Here is an 18,056-nt window from a genome sequence, read left to right as displayed (position 1 = left end):
CCAGCACTTTGCAAAATGACGCCCACCAATGATCTGCAGTATTGATAGAGTCTGCAGTGTACTTTTGTCAGTTGTCCTTTTCTTGTCATCGTAATTCTCACATGGGATCAAGTCCCTTACAAGTTCTCATAATTTGTCAAATCATCAAAACTTCAAAATTACAATATATATATATATATATATATAATGTAATTTTTCTATGCTAAATCCCTTTCCGTCGATCTAGATCTGTCCCTGCTGATGACCCTAAATTAGAGAGACCTCTATTTAATTACCAATAGAAATATTATGCATCTTTGCCCGGCACAAATATAGAAGATTCCATATCGGTTGGGGATTTAAAAATTGAATTTCCTTCATAGCGTTGGAAAATTAGCTCATTAACTAATTTTTGGCATTAAGTAATCTCAACGTCGTTCATTTTCTTATCAGAATAACATCCTTGGTTATAGTATGTAAGAAAAGGAGAAAGCTAATGATAGTTATTGCAATTTGGAACATCTAATAGGAAAACCTTCGACCCAATTTTCATGAATCGCAGTACTTGACTTGTCTAAGAGGCAAAGCACTATCTATATTCCATATGTTGCTTTCTTATTATTTTTGCTTTAAAGCAAGGACATTCTATATTATGGACAAGTTCTCGTATATTCCTATTTTAGAAGTTAAGTGATACACTGGTGGCTGAGCTTTGAGTAGAAGGAGCGTCATGTTCCCAGTATATTTTAACAATTTCAATTTGGCGTAATAAAGGAGCAACTACAAAAAGATAGAATAAAACTAAAGCATTTAAGTTCTAAATGAAATTATGGTTCAGAATTTGGTATTTTTCTAGAATATTTTACGTATATATGTGTTCAACAGGTTGCTTTAATTAAATTAATTTCTTACATTTTACTGTGACCTACTTTGTTGGAAGAAATTAAACAGCATTCCAACAGACGGTTATATTTGCACAAATTAATAGGCACTTCTTTATATCAACAAATTCATATGGTGAGTAACCCAGTCGAAGGAAATGCCAATAAGGTTTGAAAATAAAGTTCTAGAAGATGAGGAACTGGTTCAAAAGAAAGATGAAGAAAAGCACGGACAACATGGATAGCATAGGAAAAAGATGGATGCTTCTTAGTGGGAAGAACAGCTAGGAAGGCCTTCTGGATCCTTTAGACCACGATCTACGTTGATATATCATTCATTATGGAGAAATGGCTCAAGAAAGTTACGACAACTTCAATTCTATCAAGACTTCAAAAAATGCAAGGAATAATCGATACTCCAAGAATCACCTCTTTGCAAAAGTGGGGCTCGAGAAAGAAAATCCCTTCAAGTATCGCGTAACGAAATATTTGTACGCAATATCCTAAATTCAGGTTATGTTTTAAGTGTATGACAATATCATTTACAGGATTAAAGAATTAAATAGAGCATATAGTTTTTAATGACTTAATTAAATTTATATGTTGAATTCAGGTTCCTGAAGCCTTTATCATAAAATCATTATCAAGGGAGTCATGGAGCAAGGAATCAAATTGGATAGGTTTTATTGCCGTGTCTACGGATGAGGGAAAAGATGCATTAGGAAGAAGAGAGATTCTTATTTCCTGGAGAGGGACTGTTTGAACTTTAGATTGGGTAGATGATCTTGACTTTTTTCAAGTCCCAGCACCCAAAATCTTCAGAGGTAACACTGACCCTGAAATTCATCGGGGCTGGTACTCCATTTATACTTCAGATGATGTTCGATCACCCTTCAATAAGACAAGTGCCAGAGACCAGGTAAAAAAATTTCTTGCATAATTCTTCCTAGTTAACAAAAAGTTTAACAAACATATAATACTTTCAACATTTTAATTTATATGAACCTGTTTGATTTGTCACATAATTTTTTTAATAAAAAACAAAGACATATCATTTAAGAAAGACACAATGTTTTAACATATCAAGAGTATTTTTTAAACTTATTATCTTAAATGTATCATAATATTTTTAAAAGGTGTTATTCGATAAAGTCTGTCTAACAGACTCCATGCTAACCCTAGTGAAAATTTAAATATATGGCCTACATTCATTCGGGAAGGATAATTGTAGAAACATTTCATGAAGGAAAAAATGAGATGTTTTAAATTAAGCAGTTCTCAAAATATAAAAATTGTTATGATTCAAGGAGATCGAAAGATTGACGTCCCACACCATATTAAAGCGGGATGGATAAAATAAAGGCTTGCACTAGGGTATTGTGTTATAAGTATGTGTCTCTAATGCTTAAAGGTAATTAGTTCTACAGAGAGATAGTTAGACCAATATTTTTATAAAGGGCAGAGTGTTTGTCAATCAAGAATGACCACGTTAGAAGATGAAGGTAACAGAGATAAGGATGTGCTCAGATGAATGTGTGCGCATATAAGAAAAGACATGATTAGGAACAAAGTTATGTGGGGCAATATGAGAGTAAACTCTGTGGTGGTCAAGATGAGGAATGCAGAATCGAGATTGTTCAAACATTTGAAAAGAAGGTCCGAGGATGCTCCAGTGAGTATTAGTAATTGAAACTTCAAAGAAAGAAAGATAAGGCTCCACCGAAACTTTTTATCATTCATTTAGACATATTACAATAAGCATATAAACATATATTGACAGAAGTTTTTCAAAAATCAGTAGAGAACCATATATATCCAATCATTATTGTACCTTCTTACAAGACATATTTCATAAAGCAAAGGATTACTATTCTTTTACAAATTAAATATAATTTTTTTAAAACAAACTATTAAACAAAAGACTATCTAGAAAAATCTCATTTTCTAACTCTAGCTCCTCCTTGAGATTTTTCTTGAATACTCTCAATTTATCCCTTAGAACATCAAATTTCTCCTTTAAGGAGAGACTTGGTCATACTATATATATTATGCTGACATTAGCTGCAAAGAATAAGTTTAACTTCGTCGTTCTTCTCTCCTTGTCTGATAGCTTGAAACTTCACATTTATATGCTTTCTACAATCACGTTGCACTAGATTTTTGGACATAGATAATGTTGACTTATTTTTTACCCCAATGTGATTTTTCTCTAGATCAAATAGAATATTTCTTAACCATATAGCCTAATTAGTTAGTCTAACAGCAACGTTATTTCTGCTTCTGCAGAAGATTAAGCTATTTTTTTAGAAAAGGATCATAATTGCCCTTAAACTATGTGGAAAAGACAAAAATGCCCCCAGTTAATAGTTTTATCCATTAATGCCTTTGTTGTCAATAGTTTAATCTAAAAATGCCCTTATTGTTACTTAATGGGTCAAAAATGTCCTATTTCATATATATATATATATATATATATATATATATATATATATTAACTTTTTTAAAACACATTCTTTTTCTAATAGTGCTTAACATCCACACGTAATCAAGAAACCAAATATGCATATTTTGGATTTAAAAAAGACCTCAATCGATAAAGCCCCTATCAACAGCTCTACAAAGAAAATAACATAACAATCCCCAATAGTTTATTTAAAAACAAGTAGCACGCAAGTCCTATTTGGTCTGTCTAGGCCACCATGATCTCTATGTAAAAATTGAGAATAGGTAAATGCAATAAATGATTAAAAAAATAGGTCATGAACTATCAACAACAACCTAATTGTCTGACACCGTAGCTATACAATCCAACAAAGTAGACTGGAAGCTTTTATGAATATAATACTTGGAAGGACAAGGCCATGGCCTACCAAGAACCTATAAATAGTAAAATCGGAAAACCTCTGAGACTCTGGCAACCTGGAAAGAAAAGGAGTCAACAAATCTGCTAAAGACTTAGCTGTGCTACTCAATAGGTTGGTTTGATCATTGCTTAAGACCTATCGACATGAATGCAACGTCCTCAGACAAAAGTCTTTAATACAAAATAATGTACTAAAAATGTAAAACAACTGGGAGCTAAAACCAAAGTATAAGGTCTAAGTGAAAAGAACATGAGTAAACAGAAGTACAATACCTTATCTTTTTGCAATAAGACAACATAAACACATGAACAATAACCTAAGTTGGACCTTATAAGCCCGACATATACAAATGTCACACAATCACTATAAGTCCTAATGAGCTTAAATAATTGCTAAATATTTATGTTGGACCCCTTACTTGCATCCCAGTAATAATCTTATTTGAATTGTCTGATATGCACCACAAATCACCACAACCCTAAGGCTCTGTGGTGCAATATAAGGCTCTAAGGCTCTAATTTCCAACACAACTCTAGGACGCAAATTTCATAAGCGGTCTTGGAATTAGATCATAAGCCTTGGGGAAGGCACAAAGGGTTGTTCTAGACCAAAATCGATATTTTTAAGCTATCTACGCTGACAGAAGTCTCATAGAGCACATTTATCAAGAATGTTGATTAGGGTCAAACTTAGGTCAGAGCTTAAAAACTAAAATGCTTAATGACACAAACTCGGACTAAAAGCCTCGGAACTCGAGCCGACCATGCCACTAACCTAAAATGACCCTTCCTGAGTTGATGGAACCATCAGATTCCATTTTTGAGGTTGTTTACCTGATGTTTTGAAAAAAGTCAACTATTTAAGTTTTCAAAGCTCCAAAACACAAAAAACGAAAATAAAATCCGAATGCACGATCAGACAATCGATAGTCAGTGCCAGCAAGTCATAAATGACTTGGGGTCGCTATAGAAATGATCGATGTAGAACACATATTATGCCATGTGTAGGACTCATGTGTCTAGTTGTTCACTTTATACAAGTTTTTAAGTGTCTACTTGTGCAAACTAAAAATTTGAGGCTATAAATGTTAATTGAACGCAAGTTAAAGAGCACATCAATGTATTATGCCTAAGAGATGAGTGAACCTTAAATGTGTATGCACATAATACTTACATATGTACGTGCTTAATGCATGTAATATTAAAATAACAATCATAAAAATAATATTAGATTTTGAAACAAACTTGTTAAAGGATTATTCTACTTATAATGTTAATGAACTTGAATAAAAAATTATAAATATATTGGTTCAAAAATAAAATATTATATATAATAAAAAAAATATGTGACAAAATGGAGGATAAAAAATGGCAAAGATAAAATAGACTTTGCATAGGATAAGGAGGGGTGGGGTGTGTGTGTGTGACTATTTTTCAAAGTTGAGGGGGGAGTGAATTTTAATTCAAAGTTGGGGGTGTAAATGATTTTTACCCTATAATAATTATATAGGACAAAATTTTAATTGATTTAGAAGAGTAAAATATTTGGACTTCTTACCTAGTTAAAATAAAATACTAACAATTCTTTTCATTACTATTATTAGCTAATAAATATTTAATAATTAAATTCGATAACATTTTAATTGATTTTAGAAGTGTAAAATATTATAACTTCTCATCTAGGTAAACTAAGGAAAGACTCAATAATAACAAATTCCACTGATTTCTGACTTCCTACTATTAGGCGATTAAATGTTATTTAAGGAAATATTTGAATTGATTTAGAATGTAAAATATTAGGACTTATTGGATAGTTTAAACAAGAAAAGACTTAATAATAAAAGAATTCATTGATTCCGGATTTTCAAATATTAGGTCACACAAATTCTACAAGATGCTACACTTAAAATATGGAAGGAGAATTAAATTACATTAATCTAATAAATTAAATAAAATAATAAATGACAATTTTATCTATATATTATAGAGTTTTTTAATGAAGGACAAACAATTCAATATATATTTCTAAAGACTTTCATGCTTTTAAAGTAGTAATATTCAATTATGACAGTTTATTATTCTTCAATGTGTATTTCTAACATTTGTAGCACTTGTTTTGTATCTTGCTATTTTGTTATTTTATTTTTCTCACAATCCTGTGTTGAATATTTTTCTTTTGAGCCGAGGGTCTATCAAAAATAGCTTGTATCCTACAAAGATAATGGTAAGATCTATGTAAATTGTACCCTCTTCAAATTCAAGTTATGAAATTACATTGAATATATTGTTATTATTGCTCTATTTTTTTTCAGAACACACTTAAAAAAGCATATAAAATGAAACATGAAGAAGTTGACCAAAACGTATCATTTTACTTCACATTTTAAATTTTAGGCATATTTTAAAAGTATTTTGGCTCATATATATACTAATAGAGTACATAATTTTTATATTATCAATAGATGTTTAATCAGTGTAGCAGTTAATTTGATATTCGATTATTGGTGGCATTTCTTATAAATGATTATATATAACTATCTTTTAAGTGGCTTGAAAATAAAATAAAATTATATAAAATATTTATAAAAATGATTGATAAATTTGTTATTAGGTCCTTGAGGAAGTAAATAGATTGATAGAAGAGTACAAAAGTGAGAAAATCAGCACAACAGTAACAGGTCATAGCATGGGGGCAGCAGTTGGAACACTCAACGCAATTGACATAGTTGTGAATAGATTCAACAAAGGGTGTCTAGTGACAGCTTTTTTATTTGCAAGTCCACGAGAATTTCAGGAATGGATTTTCTAATCTGGAAATTCTTCGAATTTTACGCGTGATAAATGCCCTCGACATCATTCCAAATTATCCCTTGGTAGACTATTCAGAAATCGGAGTAGAACTAGACATTGATACCAAAAAATCGAACTATTTAAAAGTACCTGGAGATGTAAGAAGCTGGCATAGCTTGGAAGCTCACCTGCATGCAGTTGCTGGATACCAAGGGGCTAAAGGTGGATTTAAGCTTGAAGTACCACGTGATATTTCACTTGTTATTAAGCATTTAGATGCATTGAAGGATGAATATTGTGTACCAACTTCTTGGCGGGTTGAGAAGAATAATGGAATGGTCCAACAACATGATGGATCCTGGAAGTTGATGGATCATGAGGATGATGATGATTCTGTTTATGCATAGATGGACTCTTTTCTCTCTCTCTCTCTCTCTGTTTTTTTAAACCGTTATTAGTTTTGTATTAATAAAGATGAAATGTATTCGGCCGTTTGAGAAATATTACGCTAGTGTTGGCAATGCTTGAACAAGTTGGGTAAAGTAATACCTCTAGGTATTTAAATTTTATTGGATTAAAAATAATTTGAACTATATTTTAAGGGTAAACAACGCAAATTCCTAGGAGCTAATTACTTAGTTTCATGCTAGTTTGCAATATTACAAAAATCTTATCATAATGTGGACTTCGGATACATGTATCTGGCGCGTTCAGATACATGTATCTAGGACACATGGGGTCAACATTATGTGTAATTTATTCCAAATACTCTATACATGTGGATTCGCATGTATCTCACTCTCTTGCTTACCTTTTTCCTTTGTCGCTCGCCTCTCCCTATGTATCTGTATTTTAGAATGTATTTGGTATCCCAGATTCATACCAAATACATGTATATACTGTAACTCGCATGTATCTGTGATACATAGACTATCTCGCTTGCCTTGAACCTATACTAGATAAATGTCCGAAATATTTATAAAAAAAATTATTTAGTTACAAAATATTTGTATATTGGATTAATGTTATAAGCATTTTACAATTTATAAATATTTTAGTGAAGATAGTGTCACGATCCAAAATCGGCCACGATGACGCCTACTATAACCCCCGAGTAGGAAAGCCAAAACCCAAATCAAAAGTTGCAGAAGATAATAATTTAATAATGAAAATTACGCGGATAAGCAAATATATACTAATTAATTAGCTAACATAGCTATAGTTTGAGTTAATTATGGCTCGCGACAAACATCAAACTGTAATTACAGTTTGAGTTTTGTATAATTCGCGCGATTATACAATTGAGTTTTGCATAATTCGCTCAATTTATATAAATGTTGTGCGCGAATAAAATTGTATAGTGAAATATACAAATACTACAAATTGTATAGCGAATTATATAAACGGTGTGCATGCATTATATAGTGAAATATACAAACGTTATACAAAAACTATGAATTGTATGACGAATTATACAAATGTATACAAATGTTACGATTATACAAACGCTGCTATAACTATAGCTATGAATTGTAATTAGTAAACTATAGCTATGGAGCACAATTAAGGTATTTTTGAGTGGTTATATGAGAAAATTCCCCTATAATAATATCAATAAAAAGTAAGTGGAGATAGGAATAAAATATAGGAATGGGCCATAACATAGATCTGTAGTACGATACAAAATATACAAAAGAGGCTCGAAAATGACCAAGATGACAACTAACACAAGACCTAACCCCGGACGTGGTGTCACCTATACAGGAGCTACTAAGTATAGAAAGTATATATATACAAATGAACTGACTAATCAAAATACAAAATACAAGTTAACACAAAAGAGGAAAAACAACAAGTCTCTAAATGCCATGAGCTCACTATGATCGAAGTATGTGACAGCCAAGGAAGATCCAATGCTCATGGAGGGTGACTCGTACTGGGAGATGCATCAAAAAAGATGTAGAAGTGTTGTATTGTGATGACCCTGAAAGTCAATTTTTAAAATTCTTGAAAATTTACCATTTACCCCTCCCAATAGTTGCCCCGAGTCATGTTTGATCAGTTTGTGAAGTTAACTTTGAATTTTTATCGAAAGATTGTGATTTTTGGAAGGTTTTAAGTTTTTGAGACTTTAAGTTGTTAAAAATAGTTTATGATAACAAACGGAGCTACAAGTCTCAAAATAGAATTTTATTAGTTTCATCAGCTCTAGAATGCGGAATTTGGTCTATGAATGTGTTCGTTTTCAGTTTTGGAGTTGATATGTGGAGTTGAACCCTTGAGTTGGAAGTTTATGTGAATTTAGGCTAAAGTTTGACTTTGGTCAACATTTGAAGTTTGGACACTCGAATTAGAATTCTGCCAGTTCTATCAACTCTAGAACATGACTTTTGATTTAGTAGGACTATTTGCTTAGGTCTTGAGGTAATTAGATGGATTTTGAAAGAGTTTTGGTGTTTTGAAATTTGAAATCATAAGATAGTTGACCAAAGTCAATATTTGGTGACAGAAAGCTCGAAATGGAAAAAACAAAAGAAAAGAAACGCAGAAAGGAAGTCTAGTGAGACGAAGACAAAGAGTAGAGTGTGGTGATTTAGAATAAAAAAGAGCAAGAGCGGGAGAAATAAGAAATGTCTTTTATTGATTTGATTTGATATGAACCGCATTTAAACAGGAGAGAGAACACTCCCGTCTTTTGAGTTTATCTGTCTTTTTAACCTTTTTTCAAATTTTGTTACAAAAACCTTATAAAAGACTAGAGTTGACCAAAAGTGTCACCCATATATTGCAAAAGACGACTCATATGTTCGAACATATGAGTCAACTATAATAAACATCATTTGAGTCACATGTTGCAACATATTAGTGATATGTTACACCTTGTGACTCTTAATAAGACAATAAATAAGAAAATGTCACGACCTGATTTCTTAGGTCATGATGGCACCTACTAGGACCCATCAGTAAGCAAGATGATCCATATCTCAGAACTGTGGGTAATAGGATGTCAGGGTGGAAGACCAACAATACAACCAAAAACCATAATAAAATAACAAGAACATAACTAAACGGGCAGAAGCAAAACCAAATATATACAAATAAAGGATTCCTCCAAGAACCTAGAAGTCACATATACAAAGCTACTACAAAAGAGTACAAGTTCCAAAAGTGGACCATAGAAACAGGGTTGTCTCAGAAAGCAAAAGATAGGAAAAATATATGTATAGAGGGAGACGGTTAAATCTAGAATGCAATGTCCTCACCCTTACCTCTGGTCATGATCGCAGCTGGCTCGAATCAATGTCGGTAGCTAGAACTCAGACCTGCACCAAAAAAGCATATGCAGAGTGTAGTATAAGTACCAAAACAACAAGTACCTAATAGGAATCTCAGGATGACTGAGCAAGATAAGCAAAAGTAAACTGAAATGCAAAAAAAATAACCACAACAAAAGACTGGGCAAGAAGTAAATGTAGTTATCTACACTAGCATACTCAACACACTAAGAGAAAGAACCTAGCTAAATTCATCGGGCTCCCATAAACCCGATGGGTACACTCGTGTACAAGTATAAGGTAACAACCTGAACGGACCCCCATAAGCCCAACAGGAGCAAAGATGGTTGAAGTAAAAAGACCGGATTCGATAAAGTTCCAACAAAGCCACAAATTTCTCGAATATGAACCAAACCATCTTGAAGACCTGAAACCTTAACCAAAAGCTAAGAGTAGACAAGGACTTCAACCGATGATTCATCAAAGGGTCAGTGATCGGGACTGAGACTTAAAAACAACCATGGATTGAATTGGGTGATAGATAATAGTGGATTTGAACCACGTGTAAGCTAGACCACAGACTTGAAATGAGGCTGTATAAAGGCAGTGGGATCGAACTACGGCTAAATGAAGAGCGATAAACTTTAACTGAGGCTACAATACTAAGGCAAGGGTTTGAACCCCGCACGATGGAGTAAATTGGGGACTTGAACCACGAACAGAGGCGCATCTGTCCTAATTAGGATCAGCGATAAACCAGCATCACGGGGAGTACCCCCAAACTGAGCACAATTAATGAATCATTGAAAAGACTTCCAGAACTAAGAACCAAGTGATACAGGGTGATAGAAGAATAGAACATTATGGAGGTAAGGTTCCCAGAGATGTGTTAATGCCTAGCTAAAGCTAAGACTATCAGACTCAAGTCTCCTATATCCGTCTACAGGGAGCTAAGTTGTCCAAAATGTGGTCAGAGAAGTTCTAAGGCCGAATGGCACCCAAAAATCACGCAAGTCTAAGGCAACACTAGTCTAAGCCTAGATTAAGGTTAAACATGCTTCCAAATATATAACCAAAGGCACAGCACACACCACAAAGTATGGATGATCAACAATAATTGGAGACATAATTTAACAGTCCGACAATACCCCAAAAATAATGACTAGGGCATGAAATCTAGGAATTAAGCATGCTCGACACCTAAACCCCTCAAAACTCATACAATTCAGTATACAAATACCTACACATGTTCAGTCTAAAGAGGGGGAAACTATAGCCTACCTATAGGCCGACCGCGCGTGCTTCTACTCATAAAATCTGAGTTTTCCCTTTCTGAACAGCCTCGGAATGCTGCCATGATTTTAAAAATAGAATCACAATGTCGTTATGGTCGTTTAGACACTAAATTCATAATTTTTAAAGATGAACCAATTTCGGGTTAAAAATGGAAAATGTGGGAACCACATCCGAAATTTTGGAATTGACCTTAAAAGTAGGTCTTAATGCTATCCCAAGCTAGTGTTCTAAAAAAACACAATTCATGTACTAGAATTAGCTACAACCACACATGCATCAACAAGTCCACATTTCAAGCTAAAGGAAACAACTATGGCAACATATTTAAGCAAAAGTTTCTCAAAAACAACCACGACCCAAATCAAGCATACTACGATGTTCATTATAGAAAAACTCACAATTTAGCCTCAAGAATCATTAAAAACAGAGCTGAAATTGCCAAGATACAAACCTCCAAAAATTCATAAAATTTAAACTCGAAAAATGATAATGGCAGCAACTAAATTAGTAAATTTAGCTCACACTAAGCTCCTAAACAAGTTTTTGAGCTCACCAACGGAGTCCCCATGACATTTCCTTGAATTTACACCTTTGTATCACCAAATTTGGTTAAGAATCGGAGGAGAAATCAATGTTTGAAGAAGTAAAGTGTGGCTGAGTTCATCCTTGGTCTTTTATTAAAAGACCAAGGTTTTGGCCTTCGCGAACGTGGCCTAAGTGGCCCGCAAACACGTAGGCCAAGAAGTTTGGCCTTCGCAAACATGGCCAGAGGCCTGCTAACACAGAGGTAAAAAGGACAAACCTCCACAAATGCAGCCCAGACCCTGCGAATGTGGAGGTTAATTTCCTGGACCTCCGTGAATGCCTCCTAGACCCTGTGAACATGGAGATCAATTTCCTGGACCTCTGAAAACGCGGTCAAGAGTCTTCCATCATGGAGAACAAATTTGGATGCACCAGATATCAACTGAAATGTTGATTTTTACCAAGTTCAAATACTCCGATAGGAAGCTCAAACTTCATTCAGAATCTTGTGCGTGCAAATGAGATATACTACCCCACCAAATTCAACACTACGAACTCAATGTACCAATCAAAATTTTCATACAAGGTCCTTAGGATTGAAATTGGGTCACCACTCCTAAGTGCTATTTTGATCCAAATTCTACAATGGGCCTCAGCATTAGACCGAAAGCTTTGAAAAGTGAATAAAGTGTCATCCTATACAAAACTCAACATTCCATAGATAACTGCGCTATCAGAATTTTCATCCGAGCGCATTTTCCAAAAATGTTTACTAAAGTCAATCATAGTCCAAATTTTAAAGAGAAAAGCAATAAATGGTGCCAAACTCATTCTGATTGCCTCGGTACTCGTGTTGACCATGCTACTAGCCTAATTTGGCAATTTCGGAGCTGATGAAACTATCAAAATTCTATTTTGAGGTCACCTTTTTGAAATGATGGCCAAAGTCAACTTTTCAATTAATAAAAACTCCAAAATAGAGAAACGGGCCTAAATCCCAAACAAATGACTAGGCGACCGAATAGTCAGTGCCAGCAAGTCATAAATGACTTGGGGTTGCTATAGGAATGCTCTAAATGATGGAATGAATGTTTTAAATCAAAAATAACCTAGAGGGTCATTACAACATCCACTACTAAAAGAACTTTCATCCACAAAAGTAAGAGTCAAGAAGTACTGGAAGGCTCAAATAAGCCAGGGAATTATGCCCAAATCTCATGCTCGGTATCCCAAGTAGCCTCATCGACTGGATGATGCCTCCAATGGACCTTAACTATAAGAATGGCTCTGGATCGTAACTACATGATATCTCTAGCCAAAATAGCAACTTGCTCCTCAATATAGCTCAAACAATCATCCAAGTCAACCGCATCATACTAAAGCACATGGGACTCATCTGGAACATACCATTGCAGCATTGAAAATAAAAGACTGGATAAATAGCTAAAAAGGCTGGAAGCAAAGCTAGCTCATATGCAACCTCGCCAACTGTCCTCAATATCTCAAAAGGGCCAATATACCAAGGGCTAAGCTTGCCCCGCTTCCCAAATCTCATTATGCCCTTCATAGGTAATACACGGAGGAACACTCTATCATCGACAGCAAAACTCAATGGTCGTGGCATACGATCCCCATAACTTTGGTGTCTACTCTGAGCTGTCCTAAGCCTATACTGAATCACCCTCACATGATCTAAGGCTTTCTGCATTAAGTCTGTACCATGCGGCTTAGGCTCCATAGACTCAAACCAACCAACCGGAGAGAGATAATGCCTACCATATAAGGCCTCGAATAGGGTCATCTGAATACTAGAGTGGTAGCTGTTTTTGTATGCAAACTTTGCCAAGGGAAAAAAATCATCCCATTGACCTTCAAAATCCACACAAGCCTGCAACATATCCTTGAGAAACTAAATAGTGCACTCCAATAGGCCATCAATCTGTGGTTGGAAAGTTGTGCGAAGGTCGACACGGGTACCCAACTCCTCATAAAAAGTCCTCCAAATGCTAGATGTGAACTATGAACCCCAATATGAAATGATAGAAACTTTCACACCATAAAAGTGAACCATCTCCCAAATATAGATACGGGCCAACCTCTCGGCAATGTAGGAAGTATGAACGGGGAAGAAGTGTGCTGACTTGGCCATTCAATCCACGATGACTAAGATACTATCAAGACCGCAGAAAGTGCGAGGCAACCCCATAATAAAATCCACGGTAATCCGCTCCCACTTCCACACAGGAATAGGTAATCTTTAAAGCTCGTCACCAGACCTAAAATACTCGGTCTTAACCTACTGACAACTCAAGAAATGCGATATATAATCCATAATATCTCTCCTCATACTACTCCACCAGTAATGCTGCCTTAAATCACTATACATCTTAGCGATGCTCAGATAAATAGAATATCTAGAATCATGGGTCTCGCTAAGGATCAACTGAATCAAACCCCCAACTCTCGAAATACAAAAAGGACTACCAAACCTCAAAACTCCATCTAAATCTAGAGTAACCAGGCCGGTATCATCTCCGAAAACTCGATCTTGAAGTGTAACTACATCCTCATCCTCAAACTGACAGATGCAACTCTGATCCAATAGAGACGACTAAGCTCCCACATAAGATAGCACACACTGGAATCAAAGATGTCAAGTAGAACCATTCGGTTAGCTAAGGACTGGATGTCCAAAGCTAATAGTTACTCAATAGTAGAAAGGAAGGTTAGACTACCCATACTCACCGCTTTCCGACTCAATGTCCAAAGCTAATGGTTACTCAATAGTAGAAAGGAAGGTTAGACTACCCATACTCACCGCTTTCCAACTCATTGTGTATGCGACTACATTCGCCTTGCCCGGATGGTAGAGAATAGAGAGGTTGTAGTCCTTTAGAAGCTCAATCCAGTGGTGCTGCTACAAATGAAGATTCCTCTGACTCATAATATATTGAAGGCTCATGTGATCAGTGTAAATCTTGCATCAAACTCCATACAGGTAGTGCTTCCAAATCATAAGCACAAAAACTACCGCCGACAACTCCAAGTCATGAGTGGGGTAGCTGCGCTCATGCAACTTAAGCTACCTCAATGTATAAGCAATAACCCGACCCTGCTGCATCAATACACAACCCAAACCAATGCCAGATGCATCATAATAAATAGTGAATCCCTCGCCTTCAACTAGAAGAGTTAATATAGGAGTAATGATAAGCAACTCCTTGAGCCTTCGAAAGTTCCTCTCACACTCCTCCGACAACACTAACGAAATATTCTTGTGAGTCAACCAAGTCAGAGGTGCTGCTATAGTAAAGAACCCCTCAACAAAGCACATGTAGTACCCTACAAATCCAACAAAGCGATGAATTTTGGTTACAGAGGTGGGCTGGCCGAATTACGAATAGCCTTAATCTTCGCTGAATCTACCATAATGCTATCCTTGGACACCACGTGCCCTAAGAATGATACAAACTCAAGCCAAAACTTGCACTTTGAAAACTTGTCAAAAAGTCGTTGATCTCTCAAAGTCTGGAGCACTACTCTTAAATATTGCTCATGCTCATCCCGGCTGCATGAGTATACCAGAATATCATCAATGAAGACTATGATAAATGAGTCCAAATATGGCTTAAATACCTAAGTCATCATGTCTATGAATACGGCAGGGGCATTAATCAACCCAAAAGACATCACTAGGAACTCATAGTGGTTGTAACGAGTCCTAAATGCGGTCTTAGGGATGTCCTCTTCCCTAATCCTTAACTAGTGGTAGCCAGATGTCAAATCAATATTAGAGAATACCACGATACCCTGAAGCTGGTCAAATAGATCATCAATCCTAGGCATGGGTAACGGTTCTTCACTGACACTTTTTTCAACTGTTTGTAATCAATATACATCTGTATAGTACCATCCTTCTTCTTAACAAACAGGACTAGGGCACCCCAAGGTGATACACTAGGCCAAATGAATCCCTTATCCAAGAGATCCTGAAGTTGAACACTGAGCTCCTTGAGCTCTGCGGGGTCCATATGATATAGTGGGATGGAAATAGGATGAGTACCCGGCTCTACATTAATGGCGAAGTTAATATCGCGATTAGGAGGAAGGCCAGGCAGATCAGCAAGAACCACATCTGCAAACTTTCAAACTATAAGTACTGAGTCAACTGTAGGGCCCTCCCTACTCATATTTCTAACATAATCCAAGTATGTCAAAGATCACCTAGCCACAAATCTCCAATCCCGAACAAAAGATATCACCCTAACCAACGTGCGACTACAAGATCCCTACCACACCACCAGCGAAATGCAAGGCATAGCTAAGGTAATAGTCTTGGCATAGAAATCCAAGACCATGCAGTGAGGGGATAACCAATCTATGCCTAGAATCATATCCAAATCCACCATATCAAGCAAAAATGAGATCAACCCTAGTGTCTCACCCTTGAATAGTCACCACACAGGATCTAAAGACCAAATCCACTACTAAAGAGTCACCTACCGGGGTTGAAACATGCAATGGCTCAACTAAGGGATCTGGACTCATACTCAGTCAAGGAGAATAATATATATATAAGAATAGGTGGAGCCTGGATCAAATAAAGCGGATGCGGGCTGATGACATAATAAATCTGTACTTGTGATCAGATAGTCTGAGGCCTTAACCTTTGCTCTAGCAGAAGCTGCATAAAAGTAGACCTGGGCTCCTCTACCCTACATATCAACCCTGCCTCCTTCCTTGCCTACCCGAGGACCTCTTCGTGCACCCTGATGATAACCCCTATGGTCTTGGCTCAGGCCTTCGCCTCTAACCGGAGGTCCTATACTGGCGCAGGTCTATCTATCGGTAGAGCTGGTAAGGCTGGCTTATGGTGAGGGCACTCGTTGGACCAATGATCTAGCTACCCACACTCATAGCATCCCTGTGAATGTCGACTCCAAACTTAAGGTCCTCCACCTTGGTCGAAAGAACCCGTATGTGAACAACCTCAACCCTGACTCGGATTGGCACTAGAGCCACCCTAACAGCGCTGGTCACTCTTTGAAGTCTGAAGAAAGTCCTAGATGGGGAGGCTGGACTGACCGATAGAAATCTCTAGCAAGATCTGTCATAAAACTCCTTGGGTGTAAAGCGGCATTCACCCTGACTATACTCCTACCTAGCCCTCTTGCCACTACTCTATTGGGCCTTAGGACGGAGCTGATCAAGCATTTGGGCGTGATCTACCACATCCAGAAATGAGTGGCCCATTGAGACTAAAGACTGAGTCTCAATCTGTTGTTATAGCCTCAATCCTCTGATTAAGCATCGAACTCTCTCCTCCTATGTAGGTAATATCATGGCGGTATGCCTAGAAAGCTTATGGAATCAGGCCTTGTACTCCGATACTGTCATGGAACCCTACTCCAATCGTGAAAATGAATCTCGGAACTGATTTCTGATACTCCTAGGGATAAACCTAGCCAAGAATGTGTTTGAAAACTCAGCCCCCGACACTGGTGGAGACCCAGCTGGCCTAGTCTCCAAATATGAATGCCACCACTGCCAGGCGGGACTGTTTAGTTGATAAACAGTGAAGTCGACTCCTCTCAACTCTACTAGACCTAAAGTCTACAGCCGCTCTCGGCAAATAAGTAAAAACTTATGGTCATCATCATCTATAGCCCTAGAAAATCTCGGCGATGATAGTCTAAGGAATACATCGAGCATCTTCTTCTCCCAAAGTGGCATGAAACCCTCTAAATCATCCAGCTGAGCGGTAGATGTCGGTAGATATTGAACAACTTATGCCTCTGGTGTAGGTTGGTCCTGCAGCACTAGAGCAGCGAGAGTTGGGGCTTGCTGCATACCCTCAATAGCTACCAAAATTTAGGCGAACATCGTCTGTAAGTCTGGACCTGCAAATGGCTTAGGCGGTGGTTGGGATGGTCCAAGGCCCACTAGTTGCTGATGTCCTAGAGCTACTTGTGTCTCCACCTCTGGCTCTAGTGTCTGCTCTCTGTCCCAAGCTGGTGTTACAGCCCTAGCATGACCTAGAGGTCAGCCTCTACCTCTAGCGCGTGTGCGAGCCATCCTGTAAAAGAGTAGAACAAGTGAGATTTCCATAAACCAATAAGACACACACTGCACGACAATGATACAAAAGAGACACATTCCTAAAGACATCTTGTAGCCTCCTAAAGATAAGTTACGAACGTCTCCACACCAGTCCGCAGCACTCTACTAGATGTTAGCTCTATACAAGTGAGAATGGTGAACCTAGATTTGATACTAATTTGTCATAACCTAATTTCTCAGGTAATGATGGCGCCTATAGTAACCGACCAGTAGGCAAGCCTACCCATATCCTAGAACTGTGGGTAATGAGATGTCACGGTAGAATACTAACAATACAAATAAAAACCATAATAAAATAACAAGAACATAACTAAACAGGTGGAAGCA

At 36.7% G+C, this 18,056-nt stretch overlaps 1 pseudogene; it reads left to right on the top strand.

Annotated features, from left to right (window-relative positions):
* The first annotated feature begins 913 nt into the window (after positions 1–913).
* LOC129874002 (phospholipase A1-IIgamma-like) lies at positions 914–6,998 on the top strand (annotated as a pseudogene).
* Positions 6,999–18,056: the final 11,058 nt, after the last annotated feature.

This window comes from Solanum dulcamara, chromosome 11 (genome assembly GCF_947179165.1).
Source record: "Solanum dulcamara chromosome 11, daSolDulc1.2, whole genome shotgun sequence".
In the NCBI taxonomy this organism is placed as follows: Eukaryota; Viridiplantae; Streptophyta; class Magnoliopsida; order Solanales; family Solanaceae; genus Solanum; species Solanum dulcamara.
This window is presented reverse-complemented; position numbering and strand designations above follow the sequence as displayed.